At 44.0% G+C, this 16,216-nt stretch overlaps 1 protein-coding gene across 4 annotated transcripts in view; it reads right to left on the minus strand.

Moving 5' to 3' along the window:
- The window catches only part of RANBP10 (RAN binding protein 10), a 61,273-nt gene that overhangs the window by 41,333 nt on the left and 3,724 nt on the right, over positions 1-16,216 (minus strand). For 2 of the 4 annotated variants that reach the window (XM_042920471.1, XM_042920469.1), the window contains exon 1: positions 14,057-14,268. The exons of the other annotated variants lie outside the window; for them this stretch is intronic. The gene's annotated coding sequence lies outside the window, so the exon portion shown is untranslated. Of the gene's footprint in view, positions 1-14,056; positions 14,269-16,216 lie in introns of those variants that run through there. 4 annotated transcript variants of the gene reach the window in all.

Consider the following 16,216-nt stretch of genomic DNA (forward strand, 5'->3'; position numbering starts at 1 on the left):
ACAAAAGAAAAAAAGCAAACCACATCAAAATTTTAAACTTTTATACCTCAAAGGACACCATCAACACAGTGAAAAGCAACCGATGAGAAAGGAGAAAATATTTGCAAGTCATCTATCTGACGAGGGTTTAATACCCAGGATATTCAAAGCACTCATACAACTCAAAAAACAGGGGTGCCTGGTTGGCTCAGTGGGTAGAGCATGTGACTCTTGTGTGGAGCCTACTTAAAAAATTTTTTTTTAATTAAACAAAACAAAACAAAAAACACGGCTCAGTAGGTTAAGCATCTGACTCTTGTTTTCGTCTCAGGTCATGATCTCATAGTCGTGAGATTGAGCTCTGTGTTGGGCTCTACACTGACCGTGAAGCCTGCTTAAGATTCCTTCCCTCTGCCCCTCCCCTGCTTGTGGGTGTGCAAGCTTTCTAAAAAAAAAAAAAATTAATTTAATTTAATTTAATTTAAATTTAAAAATGGGGTGCCTGGGTGGTTCAATTGATAAAGCATCCAACTTCAGCTCACGTCATGAATTCACAGTTGGTGGGTTGGAGCTCCACATCAGGCTGTCTGCTGACAGCACAGAGCCCACTTCAGATCCCCTCTCTCTCTCTCTCTCTGCCCCTCCCCTGCTTACACTCTCTTCCTCTCCCTCTCAAAAATAAATAAACATTAGGGGCACTTGCATGGCTCAGTCAGTCGGCTGAGTGTCCGACTTAGGCTCAAGTCATGATCTCGCAGTTCGGGAGTTCAAGCCGCGTGTTGGGCTCTGTGCTGACAGCTCAGAGCCTGCAGCCCACTTCAGATTCTGTATCTCCCGCTCTCTGCCCCTCCCCCACTCACGCACTGTCTCCCTCTTTCTTCTCTCTCTCAAAAATGAACATTAAAAAAATTTTAATAGTGAAATAAATATTAAAAATTTTTTAAGTTTATTTATTTCGAGAGAGAAACAGCGTGAGCAGGGGAGAGGCAGAGAGAGAGGGAGAGAAAGAAAATCCCAAGCAGGCTCTGCACTGTGAGCACAGAACCCAACGCAGGGCTCGAACCCACAAACCGTTAAGATCATGACCTGAACTGTAACAGAGTTGGATGCTTAACCGACTGAGCCACCCAGGCGCCTCTCAAAAATAAACAAACATTAAGAGGCACCTGGGAGGCTCAGTCGGTTAAGCGGCTAACTTCGACTCTGTCATGATCTCACAGTTGGTGAGTTCAAGCCTCACATAGGGCTCTGTGCTGCCGATACAGAGCATGGAGCCTGCTTCGGATTCTGTATCTCCCTCTATTCTGCTCCTCCCCCCCCCCCCCCCCCACACACACACGCACTCTCTCTCTCTCCTTCAAAAATAAACATTAAATAAATAAAACTGCTTTAAAAAAAAGGGCAAGGACTTGAATAGATATTTCTCCAAAGAAGAGATAAACGGCTAATAAAACACATGAAAAGATTCTCAACATCACTAATCATTATGGAAAAGTAAATCAAAACCACAAGGAGATACCACTTCATACTCTTTGGGAAAGCTATTATCATTAAAAACAAAAACAAAAACAAAACCCAAACCAAAACAAAAAGTCAGAAAATAACAAGTGTTGGTGAGGATGTGAAGATTAGAACCCTTGTGTATTGATGATGCAGCAGCTGTGGAAATCAGTATGGTAGTTAATTATATGGCAATTTTAAGTTTAAAAAATTAAACTATATTTTTAGAGGCGCCTAGCAGGCTCAGTCAGAAGAGCGTGAGACTCTTGATCTGGGGTTCATGAATTCAAGTCCCATGTTGGGTGTGGAGATTGCTTAAATAAATAAAAAACTTTAAAAAAATGTAAATACTCTTCAAACCAATATTACACTATAAGTTAACTAGAATTTAAATAAAAATTTGAAAATAAAATAGATTAACTTGGAAAAAATTTTTAATTAAACTATGTTTTTAATTAATTTTGGGGGCGCCTGGGTGGCTCAGTCAGTTGGGCGACTGACTTCACCTCGGGTCATGATCTCACAGTTCGTGGATTTGAGCCCTGCATCGGGCTCCGTGCTGACAGCTCAGAGCCCGGAGCCTGCTTCTGATTCTGTGTCTCCCTCTCACTGCACCTCCCCTGCTCGTGCTCAGTCTCTCTCTGACTCTCAAAAACTAAATAAATGTTAATAAAAAAAAAATTTTTTTTAATGTTTAATTTTTAACATAGAATTATCATATGATCCAGCAATTCCACTTCTGGGTACATGCCCAAAAGAACTGAAAACAGGGACTTGAACAGGTATCTTTACACGTGTATTCATAGCATTATTCACAACAGCCAAAAGGTGGAAGCAAACCAACCTAAGTGTCTACTGCTGAATGGATGAAATGGATAAACAGAATGTGACACATAAACATAATGGAGTATTACTCAGCCTTATAAAGGAAGGAAATTCCGGGGCTCCTGGCTGGCTCAGATGAAATAGTATGCAACTCTTGACCTTGGGGTTGTGAATTTGAGCCCCACGTTGGGCATAAAGATCACTTAAAAAATAAAACTTTAAAAAAAAAAAGGAAGGAAGGAAATTTTGATGTATACTACAACATGGAGGAACCCTGAAGACATCACGTGAAGTGAAATAAATTAGTCACAAAAAGACTAATTCTGTATGATTCCACTTATACAAGGTATCTAGAGCAGTCAAATTCATAAAGAACGTAGAATGGTGGTTACCAGGGCCTAGAGGGTGGTAAGAATCAGGAGTTATTGTTTAATGGGGACAGAATTTCAGTTTGGGTCTCTCTTTTTGTCAAATAATAAGCTTAAAAAAACCCAGGTGTGGTAAGTTTCTTTTTACAGAGGCTCTTGAGATCATTCACCCATTCCATAAAGATTCTCTGTGCCCAATATGGTGCTAGGGATACAAGGGTAGGACCTAGATTCAGTCCCTGCACTCTGACAGTTTCCACTGGCACGTCAGGGGCAAACCAGAGACTCAGGGTGCACTGACGTGGGAATTCCCAGAGGAAATAAAGGCTGAGCCAAGCCCTGGTAAAGGAGATGAGGGGAAATAAGAGGAAGGACATTCCATGCAGAAGCGGCAGAATGTGCTGAGGCATAAAGTCAAAAAAGCAGCGCACAGTCAAGGAACTGAGAGAAATCAGTGTGGCTCATCATAGCTTGGGTAGACCTAAAAACAGCCAAAGCTGCAGCAGGAAACAGGCTATTCACGCACAGCTTGCGTGCTAGCTTAAGGAGTTTGAACTTCATAGAAGGTCAATAGGAAGATGCAGAAAGGGTTTAGAAACGGGCACCACTGATCAAACCACTGATATTTGTAAAATGGATTGAAAAGGCAAAAAAGCTAAGGGCACCTGGGTGGCTCAGGTTAAGTGCCCGACTTCGGCTCAGGGCATGATCTCAAGGTTTCTGAGTCTGAGCCCCGCATCGGGCTCTGTGCTGATAGCTCAGAACCTGGAGCCTGCTTTGGATTCTTTGTCTTCCTCTCTCTCTGCCCCTCCCCCACGCACATGGGCTCGCGCGCTCGCTCTCTCTCTCTCTCTCTCTCTCCCAAAAATAAAAATAAAAACGTTTAAAAAAGAAAAAAAGAGGGGCGCCTGGGTGGCTCAGGCGGTTAAGCGTCCGACTTCAGCTCAGGTCACGATCTCGCAGTCCGTGAGTTCGAACCCCGCGTCGGGCTCTGGGCTGATGACTCAGAGCCTGGAGCCTGCTTCCGACTGTGTCTCCCTCTCTCTCTGCCCCTCCCCCATTCATGCTCTGTCTCTCTCTGTCTCAAAAATAAATAAACGTTAAAAAAAAATTTTTTTTTTTTTTAAAAAGAAAAGAAAAGGCAAAGCTAGAGGCTACCAAAATGTCCCAGTGGAAGATGACAGGGCTGCACAGGACAGAAGCAATGAGGATGGCAAGACATGGAGAGAGCCAAGTGCTCTTTATTTTTTTAAAGATTTTATTTTCAAGTAATCTCTATACCCAATGTGGGGTTCAAACTTATAACCCCAATATCAAGAGTCCCATGCTCTACTGACTGAGCCAGCCAGAGAACCCTAAGCCAAGTGTTCTTTAGAACACAGTAAACTTATGCATGGGGGAGGAGCTGCCCAGGACACAGCCAAGCACAACCAGTCACCAAAGAAAGGGCAATTCTCTGAGACCCACTTGCAAACTGTGGAGCCCGGGTGCTTGGCCTGTCAGTAGTAGTCCTTTTCCAGCTCTGTTCCAGCCCTGGAGTTTACACTGTGCTCAAGCACCCAAACAAAAAACATACCTGCATCAGCGCAAACGTATCAGACAAACCCAGATTCAAATCTCACCTCTGCCACTGGGTTCATCATACACCCCAGTCAGCTTGTCAGAGACTATTCCTCAGCTATCTCCATCAGTCCAGACAGCCGTTAATGTAGCCACTGAACTGGATCCTGGGCACGGTGCTGGAAGAGCTGCTGGTGGACACTGGACAAACCCACTGTGCTTCAGTTCAGGCACTAGAGGTTTTTCTAGCATTGGAATCTAGTAAAGTAGGCCATTTTCAAAGGTCTAGATCTTGGGACATTAAAAAACAATTGCCAAGGAAAAGAGGAGGTGAGCATTTGCTTCCTTTTTGGTAATGGGTCAGACAATGGTAGGAACACTAACAGATACAAGCTGACTTCGTCACGGGAGAGAGGCAACAAGGGGTTCTCATTCCCTAAGCAGATAACTGAAATAGACAGCACTTAGCTCCCCTATATTTAGCATCTTCACTAGGGCTTTCTTTTCAAGCAGCAGGATATATCTGAGGAGCTTGGAGGCAAAGTTATTACCCCATATCATGACTGAAAGTAGGGTAAACCCATTTGATTTACTCCTTTCTTCCAAAGGGCAGCAAAATGGAAAATACTATTTGTCAGAGATGTGAGACAGCCAGTAAATGTAGAGGAGGGACAACAGAGGATAAGCTCTTCATGGCAGTGAGACCATGAGTTGGCCTCTACCTTCTCAGTTTCTATCCTTCACTGCTAACAACACAACACAAGCTAGAGCTAGAAGAGCAACTCTGTCTCTCGTGGACTCCAGAGAGAAGAGGACAGCAAGTGAGCATGGCCTCAGCTGAGCTGGAGAGCAGCAGCTGTGGCAAGGCCCTCAGCTGACCACAGAGCCATGTCTGCCCTGAAGACATGGAGGCAGGCAGTAGGGGCAAACTGGGGCCCTGGAAAATGACCTGCAATGAAAATGGACTGGTGGTTTCTGGGGCCTGTGCTGCCCTTCACCCCCCACCTCCCACCTCTGCTGACTCTCCCATAAAAGCAACTGTCTGCAAAACCCTGCAGTCACGCGGAGATGCGAGCACACTCCGATCAGCTTGGATTCTTCTTTTTTCTCTTCGGTTTTCCAGATTTTCTACAATTAACATGAATTACTTTGATAGAGAAAAATCATTTTCGAGACAGTTGGTGGTCACATACTGTGAAGGTCATTGGCTCTCACCCATCAGACTCTCCCTGGATTGTCCCAAGGCAACATTTCAGTGCCAGAGGGACACATTGGAGGACCTGGCCTTCATGGTCAGCTCCTCAGTACACCCACTTCCCTGAGCCTTGACAGGAGGACAGAGGCTACCTCAGAAAAGCACATCTTCAGAAACAGCAGGAAATGGTCAAAATCCCTGTTCAGCGGAGAAGCTGGGACTCTGGCTCATGTAGCACCCTGTGCGGCCCAAGCGCAACCCAGAGCACACACCCAGGAGACCCTCCTACAGTGACACTGGCTCAGCACAGCTCCAACTGACTAGAGTTTCTTCCATGACTTAAACTGGTCTAGTGGTGAACAGACGACAGGACCTTAGAAACCAGGCCTCTGGAATCTCACACTCTCCAGAGATATACAACAACATGTGGAGGGAAGGAGACCACCACTTTGCTGTTATCACCCAACCAGTCCTGAGAGACAGCCTGGAGCACTCTACCAGAGGAACCTCTGTGGCAACAAGTCTGACACTCCTTTCCTGCCTCCTGATGAGAAGCACCTGAAGAGTTTTAAAGTAACTGGAACACTTTGCAGCCGGGCTCCAGAGATAATACCCCAGACTCTGAAGCCCGGTCTCAGACACTCGAGTCTAATTCAGGACTGTGGGTCTTGGATTTCACCCCACATCTCAAGTTCCCTATAAGAAGAGGAGAGGTTGGACTAAAGGGCTCCTAAGCTCCTTCCCCGCTCTGACCTAGAGACTTTAATTCTTGGCAAAATAATGTCTGGATACTGTTACAAATGTGCTGTACCCAGATGAAAGCCCAAGATGGGGTAGACCCTGAAACAGCAATCAAAGAGCCACCAAGAAAACATCAAAAGTAAAGGAAATTACAGACCAATATATTTCATAAGTACAGATGCAAAAATTTTCAAGAAAACTGTAGGAAACCAAATCCAACAATGTATTAAAAGGATTACATACCATGACCAAGTAGGATTTATCCCATGAAGGCAAGGGTGGTTTAACATAAGAAAATCAACCAATATAATAAAACACATCAATAGAACAAAGGAAAAACACAACTATATGATCATCTAAACTGACGTAGAAAAAAAAAACTTTACAAAATCCAACACTCCCTCATGATAAAAGCACTCAGACAACTAGGAATAAAAGGAACTTTCTCAAGACAATAAAGGGTATTTATGAAAACCCAATGGTAAGAGACTGAAAGCTTTTCCTCTAAGATTACAATAAGACAAGGATGGCCACCTTTCATCACTGCTATTCAACATTGTAGTGGAAGTCCAAGCCAGAGCAATCAAACAAGAAAAAAAAATAAAAGTCATCCAAACAGGAAAGAGATACGTAAAACTATCTCTATTTGCAGATGACATGATCTTATAAAAAAATCCCATCAGTACACAGAAAGCTCACTAGAGCTAAAAGAAATGAATTCAGCAAAGTTGCAGGACACAAGATCAACATACAAAAAGCAGTTGTGTTTCTATATATTACCAATGAACAATCTAAAAAGTAAATTAAGGAGTACTTAGGTGGCTCAGTTAGTTGAGCATCCAACTTCGGCTCAGGTCATGATCTCAAGCCCTGTGTCAGGTTCTTTGCTGACAGCTCAGAGCCTGGAGCCTGCTTTGGATTCTGTGTCTCCATCTCTTTCCGCCCCTCCCCCACTCACACTCTGTCTGTCTGTCTGTCTCTCTCTGTCAAAAATAAACATTAAAAAAAATACATAAAGGGGCGCCTGGGTGGCTCAGTCGGTTGAGCATCTGACTTCGGCTCAGGTCATGATCTCACAGTCTGTGAGTTCGAGCCCCACGTCAGGCTCTGTGCCGACAGCTGAGAGCCTGGAGCCTGTCTCGGATTCTATGTCTCCCTCTCTTTCTGACCCTTCCCCATTTATGCTCTGTCTCTCTCTGTCTCAAAAAAAAATTAAATAAACGTTAAAAAAATTTTTTAAATAAATAATAAAAAATAAATAAAAAGGAAATTAAGAAAATAACTCCATTTATAATATAGCATCAAAAAAATAAAATACTTAGGAACAAATTTAGCCAAGGAAACAAAAGTCATACACTAAAAACTATAAAACACTGCTGAAAAAAATTAAATTAGACACAAATAAATGGAAAGACATCCTGTGTTCATGGATGGGAAAACTTAGTATTGTTAAGATGGAGAGTATTGTTAATATTCTCCAAACTGATCCACAAAAATCAACTCAATCCCTACCGAAATCTCAACAGTGTTTTTTGCAGAATTGGAGAAGTCAATCCTCAAAATCATATGGACATGCAAGGGACCTCAAGTAGCTAAAATAATCTTGAAAAAAGAAAAGCAAAGTTAAAGGATTCACACTTCCTGATTTTAGAACTTACTAGAAAACTACAGTAATCAAAACAGTGTGGTACTGACATAAGGTAGGAACATAGACAAATGGAATAGAATTTAAAGTCCAGAAATAAACCCATATCTATGGTCAAATTACTTTCAACAAGGGTGCCAAGTCCATTCAATGGGGCAAGAATAGTCTCTTCCACAATTGGTGCTGGGACAACTGGACTTCTACATGCAAAAGGATGAAGATGAACCCCTCCTCCATATCGTTTATAAAAATTAACACAAAATGGAGTAACAATCTAAATATAAGAACCAAAACTATAAAATTCTTATTATAAACCAGGGAAAAGCTTCATGACCTTGGATTTGGCAATGGATTCTTAGATGAGACACCAAAATCATGATTAACAAAATAAAAAATTAGATAAACTGGATTTCATCAAAATTAAAATTCTGGGGGCATCTGGCTGGCTCAGTCAGTAGAATTCACAATCTTGATCTCAGGGTTGTGAGTTCAAGCTCCACGACATGAAACCTACTTAAAAATTATTTTAGGGGGCGCCTGGGTGGCTCAGTCAGTTGAGCGTCTGACTTCGGCTCAGGTCACGATCTCACTGTCCGTGAGTTCAAGCCCCATGTCGGGCTCTGTGCTGACAGCTCAGAGCCTGGAGCCTGCTTCGGATTCTCCATCTCCCTCTCTCTCTGCCCCTCCCCATGCTCATGCTCTGCCTCTCTCTCTCTCTCAAATTTAAATAAAGATTTAAAAAAAAAATTATTTTAGGTAGGACACCTGGGTGGCTCAGTCGGTTAAGCCTCTGACTCCTGATTTCGGCTCAGGTCATGATCTCACGTTTCAGGAGATAAATATAAATCCTGAAAACATTATGCTAAGTGAAATAAACAAGACATAAAAGGACAATTTTGTCTGATTCCACCAATATGAAATACCTAGAATAGGCAAATTCATAGAAACAGAAAGGTTACAGGTGCTGGGAGGTGGGTGGGAATAGGGAATTATTGCTTAATGGGTACAGAGTTTCTGTTTGGGGTGATGAAAAAGTTTTGGAAAATGGTGGTGAAGATTGCATAAGACTGTGAATGCAATTAATACCACTGAATTGTATACTTAAAAATGGTTAAAATGACATTTTTTTTACCAATATTTTACCACACACACACACACATACACACATACACATACACACACACACACACACACACACACACACACACACACAGTCACCAAGAACACTCCTAGGGCCCTGCATGTCAGCATTAGCCTCATCTGGCTTTTCCAGATGAGACAAGGAGGCCTTGGCACAGAGTACAGTGGAAAGCATCAGAGGATTCTGGCCTTATACCAGGGCCAAAAGAAGTCCCTCACCATAAGCAAATAACAGATGACAAAAGTAAAAAACACAGACCTAGCTCTTTTTATTTTCTATCAATTTCTTCTTATAGAAAATGTGGATTTTATGGGCTGGCAAGTCCACAGGCACTTTTAATAAATGCTGTTTAAAATATATGAACCAAGGATCATGGGACCTGAACATTTTAAATTTAAGCTCCATCAACTGAATGTCTCCAGGCCCACAGAACTCTGGTAGGAAGTGACAAAGAGGAGAGAAAAGAGACAAGCTCCTCAGCCTTAGGGCTGAGACAGCTCTTGGAGGCTAAGGGAAGGTATCGGCTCTGCTGTCTGTCACCACTGCTCCTCTCCCTTGCCCCAGACCCCTGAAGAGCTACTAGAATCTTACCCGATAGTTTCATCTTGACATCTGACCCCTTAGCCACAGCTCAGCAGGCTGGCAATCTTGTTCCTATCAGAACCTGCCCTAGATAAAGAAATCAACAGCCTCCCTAACAAGAGATCTCTAGGACCACGGTTACAAATGGCCCCTGGGAGACATTTCAGGAAAAACACCAACTGGCATTTAGGTCTGAAATAAGGGCTAATATTTATTTCATAGTCTGATGGGCTTGCTTAAAGCCACAGTCCATCAGGACACTGGCTGCTGTATACAAGCTGCTCCTCTAGCAGCCACAGCCCCACTTTGCCCCTCTGCTAAGAAGCCATCCAATTACCTGCTGAGCCCAATTCTGTGCAGGTCCCCCACTGAGAGACAGGGCATTACAGAGATGAATGAACTGAACCCAGCACCATCCAAGGAAGAACATGCCTGAGGCAAAAGGGCCTTGAGTCAGGATGTGCTTCTTGGGAAGAAGGTGTTTCTGAATGTGGGTCTGGAGTGCCTCATGCATCCACTGCCAAGGGCACTGTCAAAACACCCACAGAGCCCACAAGACAGAAAGGGGGACAACAGTCCCCATGGGTGGCCCCAGACAGGTTACTCACACTCCGGGTTCTGGCTTCTTCCCTAAGAATCGTGGGAATCTCAAGTACCAAGCCTTGCCTTTCCAGAGCCTGTCACATTCAGAAACCAAATACACTGCCCTTAACCAGAGTGTATAGCTAGTTGGTACCTTAACTTAATATGAAAGAGTTCCCACCAGACCCCATATCCAGTAGGCTCCGGGCCCTAACCTCTACTTCTCTGGCCCTATGTAACTATAGAGCTAGAGCATAGCTGAGTGTGGACACAGCAAATGCCCTTAGTTACTCAGACATTACCCTTAATGTTCTAGTTATAGGTATTCATCCAGAAACTGGCCTTGAGTTTGCTGGTTTGTAACTGAGCATCTTTCATTATTTTCAGGAGGGCGTCTTATTTAAGTAACCTCACCCACCATTACCTGGAAGCTCTAAGTTTCAATGAGTTTGAAAACATCAAATTTCAGATATTAAACCATTTTCTGCTTAAACTATCTGGAATGGTATCTGCTTTCTGCACTGGCCTCAAGTGACAGAACATACATAACGGCAATAACCTAGATTTGTTTAAAACTGCGTCTCTCTGTCCTTCTGCCATTTTTAAAATGTACATGGAGTCAGGGGCACCTGGCTGACTCAGTCAGTGGAGTGTACAGCTCTTGATTTCAGGGTTGTGAGTTGGGGCCCCACACTGGGTGTAGAAACTACTTAGAGATAAAATTTGAACAATTTAGTTTAAATAAATAAATACGTACACTGTGTCAGATGTTGATAAATTCTATGTATTATTTACATTTTGGTTTTTTAAAAAAAGCAAATATAACTACCAACAAACTCCTGGCACAACAGTTGTTATTAAAAGAGAGCATTCTAGGGGCGCCTGGGTGGCTCAGTCGGTTAAGCGGCCGACTTCGGCTCAGGCCACGATCTCGCGGTCTGTGAGTTCGAGCCCCGCGTTGGGCTCTGTGCTGACAGCTTGGAGCCTGGAGCCCGTTTCAGATTCTGTGTCTCCCTCTCTCTGACCCTCCCCCGTTCATGCTCTGTCTCTCTCTGTCTCAAAAATAAATAAACGTTAAAAAAAAAAAATTAAAAAAAAAAAAAAGAGAGCATTCTAGGGGCACCTGGGTGGCTCACTTGTTGAGCAGCTGACTCTGGCTCAGGTCATGATGTCTTGGTTCATGAGTTCGAACACCACATCTGGCTCTCTGCTGTCAGTGCATAGCCTGCTTGGATCCTCTGTTCCTCTCTCTGTATGTCCCCTGTTTACACTCTCTCTCAAAAATAAATAAACATTTAAAAAAAAATAAAAAATAGGGGTGCCTGGGTTGCTCAACAGGTTAAGTGTCCAACACTTGATTTTGGCTCAGGTCATGATCTCACAGTTTGTGAGTTTGAGCCTTGCATCGGGCTCTGTGCTGGCAGCATGGAGCCTTTTTGGGATTCTCTCTCTCTGCTCCTCTTTCTCTGCCCCATTCCTGCTCACACTCTCTCTCTCTCTCTCTCAAAATAAATAAACATTAAAAAATTGAAGATAAAATAAAAATATGATTACATACATACATATATACATACATAAGAGCTTCTAGGGGCACCGGGGTGGCTCAGTCAGTTGCGTGTCCAGCTCTTGATTTTGGCTTGGGTCATGATCTCCTAGTTCATGGATTCCAGTCCCACATAGGGCTCCGTGCTGACAGTGTGGAGCCTGCTTGGGATTTTCTCCCTGTCCCGTTCTCTCTGTCCCTCCCCCACACTCTCTCTCAAAATAAATAAACAATAAATAAATAAATAAATAAATAAATAAATAAATAAATAAATAAAGCATTCTACCCCAATTTTTATAGCAGCATTATCAACAATAGCCAAACTATGGAGAGAGCCCAAGTGTCCATAGACTGATGAATGGATAAAGATGTGGTATATATACACACAACAGAATATTATTCAGCCACCAAAAAGAATGAAATCTTACCATCTGTAATGATGTGGATCGAACTAGAGTATACTATGCTAATACTATGTACTATGAAATAAGTCAATCAGAGAAAGACAAATACCATATGATTTCACTCATATGTGGAATTTAAGAAACAAAACAGATGAACATATGGGAAAGGGGAAAAAAAGAGATAGAGGGAAGCAAACCATAAGAGACTCATAATGATAGAGAACAAACAGGGTTGATGGAGGCAGGTGGATGAGGGATGGGCTACATGGGTGATGGGTATTAAGGAGGGCAATGGTGATGAACACCTGGTGTTGTATGTAAGTGATAATCACTGATTTCTACTACTGAAACCAATATTGCACTGTATGTTAACTAACTAGAATTTAAATAAAAGTTTAAAAATACTAAAAATTTAAAAATTTAAAATTAAAAAAATAAGAGAGCATTCTATAAAACAGCCCACGCAAATTACAGATATATGGCTTTGCAAATTGGATTATAACCAGTTCTACTCAGCAAACCATCCCCTCTGCTTCTTTCCTTCTGTTTCAGCTCCACCTCAGCAATGTCCTCCAGAAGAGATGAGCTGAGCCCTTTCACCATCTGGGCACAACTGCCTTTCTCCTCTCTCCACTGGTTCTCATCTTCCAACTGCCTCTACCCCCGGAGCTAGTAGGTTTTGTCTCATGATGAAACTCTGACCAAAAAATAGCAGCTGCCTGGTACACTGCCCATTAGGAAAACTTCTGGGGCTCTGACTAAGGACGAGCACTGTTATCAGTCAGTAACATTTGTTACCGAAGCTGAGTGAGCAGTTGGGGTATCTGAGCCTTGACACTTACCATCTCTATAATCTAAGGTAAACTTCCCTGAAATGCCAGGTCATCTCTAAGGTCCAAGAGGTAGAAGAGGAAGAGAACATTAAGAGGGGTGCAAAAGACTTACCCAGCCCCTTCCCACTTCCCTACAATCCAGAGCTGTGCTTTCCGGCCCCTTCATGACAAGAGGCTGAGCTCTGTTCTATCACTAAGTTCCCCAGCCTCATTTCTAGCAGTAGAGCCATGACCTCACATTTCAATTACAACAAAACACCAGGATCCTGGAGCTACAAAGATATTTCATGTGGATTTTGAGCAGAATTTCTGGAGAAGCAGAGGAACATTCTTGCATTTAGACATAGGTGTTATTCATCCCTCTCCCAGTGATCAGTCCTTTCTTTCCAATTTGACCCCTGACCACAGAGACCCATTCGGGGACCCTTGATTCTTTCCTAATGGCCCCAGAATAGGATAGCACACGCTTGCCATGCAGAGCTGTTGAGTCCATCCTCCTGTGCTCTAGCACAATGAGCTCCTGCTTCTCCTCTAACAGGGAATCTCCCTTGCATGGTGACCCATCTAGGGAAAAGAACAAACATTCCAGAAAACAAAAAACAATGAGGACAGGAACTGGGGAGGAGGGATACGCAGTGAATCTTAGGACTTTCGCTAGAGGCTGATGCTTGACTAAGGAAGTCCCCAGTTATAAAGAAAGAAGCCATACTCCCCACTCTCAGCTCACAACTTGGAGCCTGGGTGACGATGTACAGTGAGCAGGGAGGTCCCAGGGAAGCCCAGATGTGCTCAGTGCAGGAACAAGTCCTACCAGAAAAGTGAACAACATGTGGACTCCAGTCCTCTCACCCTGTACCAGAGCTTCACCTCAGTATGCCCAGCTAGACCTGGGCTTTAACCCCCAACACAGGTAAGCAATACCACACTCCATGACGTTCCAGAACCCAAATACTCCATGTCTCCAGAAACAGTGCAATGTGTTGCTGGGGAGAGATGCAACCCAAAGCTCAGCATCTGCCCATGAGGCCACCAGAATTGCAGGGCAGTCAGGAAGAACAGGGCACAACCACCATCTGTACCTGCCTTGGGCAAGGACAGACCCTACTTCTGAGGGCAGGTAGGACAAAACCTTCCCCAAGTCCACAGATGAACACCTACTTCTCAATGGCTCTGTACAATGTACAGAGACTGGAGTGAAGGAACTCAGGGTGAGGGACCAGTCACATGCTGTCTCTAGGTTGGAGGGCCCGATCTCAAGTTGCTCTCTGGACCAGGAACATGGCAGGTGAGATCTTGATTGAGTGAGTGGCTCTCTGAGTCTCCATGGAAAATTATGGACAGTGTTGTCTTTCAGATGGGACTTGGCAAAAACCAAAAAACCAAAGAGTAAGCACATGCAGAGTCTTTCATCCCCAGAAAGCCTCTCTGCCCACCAGTTTTCTACATCCCTCTTCTATATATCTCACCATACAGAAGAAAGACCAGCCAAGAGAGAGAGAAGACATCTGCTTTTGGAAAACCATGCCTGGAGTGTAGGACCTAAAGCTACTGGCCCACACTGGACAGGGCTCTCACCAAGAGGGGACTGGCTGCACCAGAGCAGCAGTCTCTTCTACTCTATCCACTCTCAAAAGTATGGGCAGATCAAAAGTCCTCAAACACTGCTACTGCCCTCAGAATAAAGCCCATACTCCCTTGCCAAGGCATACAAGGTATTTCCAATGTGGCCCTTGCCTACCTCATGCTGTGTTCCTCACAGAGCACTATGCACCATTCCTTCTACCTACAGCATGTTTCTCAACAAAGTGAGAACCTGAAATCTTCTAATTCATCCTTCTAGATTTAGCACCATCACCTCTTCTATGAAGGTTTCCCCAAACTCTCAGGTACAGGAGGAAGCCCAACCTCTGGGCCACTCCTGGGTATAGCGTACACTATAGAATGGACTTTTCTACACCACCCCATGAGGTCATGTGCACAGGCGTATCTGCCTCCTCTCTGGATGGGCCTCATGCCTGTGCTCATGGGTCCCAGCCTGGGACTAAGACTAAACAATGGGTGCCTCATTGTGGTGTACAGAATTAATGATGAATGCTTTGCTGCCTGGCCAAAGGAAGTCAGCTGCAAGTTCAAGCAGAGGCAGGCTGACTATGGCCAGGGCCTGGGCCTGGGCCTGGGCCCCAGCTGCAAAGAAGAGCCCCACCTCAACTCCATCCAGTGCTCCAGCCCAGGCTTACTGTTCTTGGGTAGAGCCACCCATCACATGTCAGAAGACTGCTCCTGCTGGGATGATGTTACAGTCTATTTTGAGGGTCACACTGGAGCATCTGTCAGCCTGGCCAGCCACACCCTCCATGTGTCATCACTAAGAGCCAGGGACACCCACAGGTCCACAAACTCTGCTTAAACAATCATTTCCCCTAGGGATCCTCAGCTTCAGGGCCTTATTGGCTTTCTAACAAGATCAACCCAGATGCCCTTATCTCCTGGCACCATTGGCAGGGCTCTGATGTCTTCTCACCCCACCAGACCCACTCCTGAGGTTCCTAGTATTGGTGACTCAGCAAAATGCAGCTGAAGCCCATCAATTTGTGCCAAGCTCTTAGCTGAAACATAGCCCCTCCTTCTTCAGCTCTTTCTTACATTTAAGGAGTGCCCAGAATGCCCAGCACTCTGACTCCATGCCAGTTACCAACCAGACTCATTGTAGGTCCAACAGGTCTCACCTGCTAAGAAATTCCTGCTCATCCCTCAAAACCAAGCCCACATTCTGCCACCTCTTTCAGAGAACATTTCAGTCCACTCTCTGCTGAGTAGGCCACAAGTGCCCTGAGGACAAAGCTGGCCTGTGCTGGCTTTGCCTTTATTCTCTCTATACCCAGCATGGGCCTAGCACATAGTAGGTATGAATAAATACTCCTTGAACTCCCAAAATAAAACTTTATAACTAGACTAGATTAGTATGTTCTTCTACAAAAGGCATCATCAGAACAAACCCTTTCTAGAAAATGACACCGATAACTGGGTTCAAACACCTTTTACAAATGTACTCAAATCTAAAGAAAAATAGGTTTATAGATTCAGTAAGTCAATCAAGCCCAGTAAAGAGCATGCCACATTTCTCTAGCCCCACTGAGCAGTAAACACTTTGTAGCTCTATCGCCTAAGAACACTGTGATCCCCTAAGAATCCAACTAGACATTCCTTCACTCTACCCAGGGAATGGATTCAATGGGGAAAGTCAGCAACAGCATGGACACCCATGTCTGGGATCAGGCAAGGGCATCTAACAAGTTAGGCTATTCCACTGCACACCCA

The sequence above is a fragment of the Panthera leo genome, chromosome E2 (assembly GCF_018350215.1).
Source record: "Panthera leo isolate Ple1 chromosome E2, P.leo_Ple1_pat1.1, whole genome shotgun sequence".
Lineage (NCBI taxonomy): Eukaryota > Metazoa > Chordata > Mammalia > Carnivora > Felidae > Panthera > Panthera leo.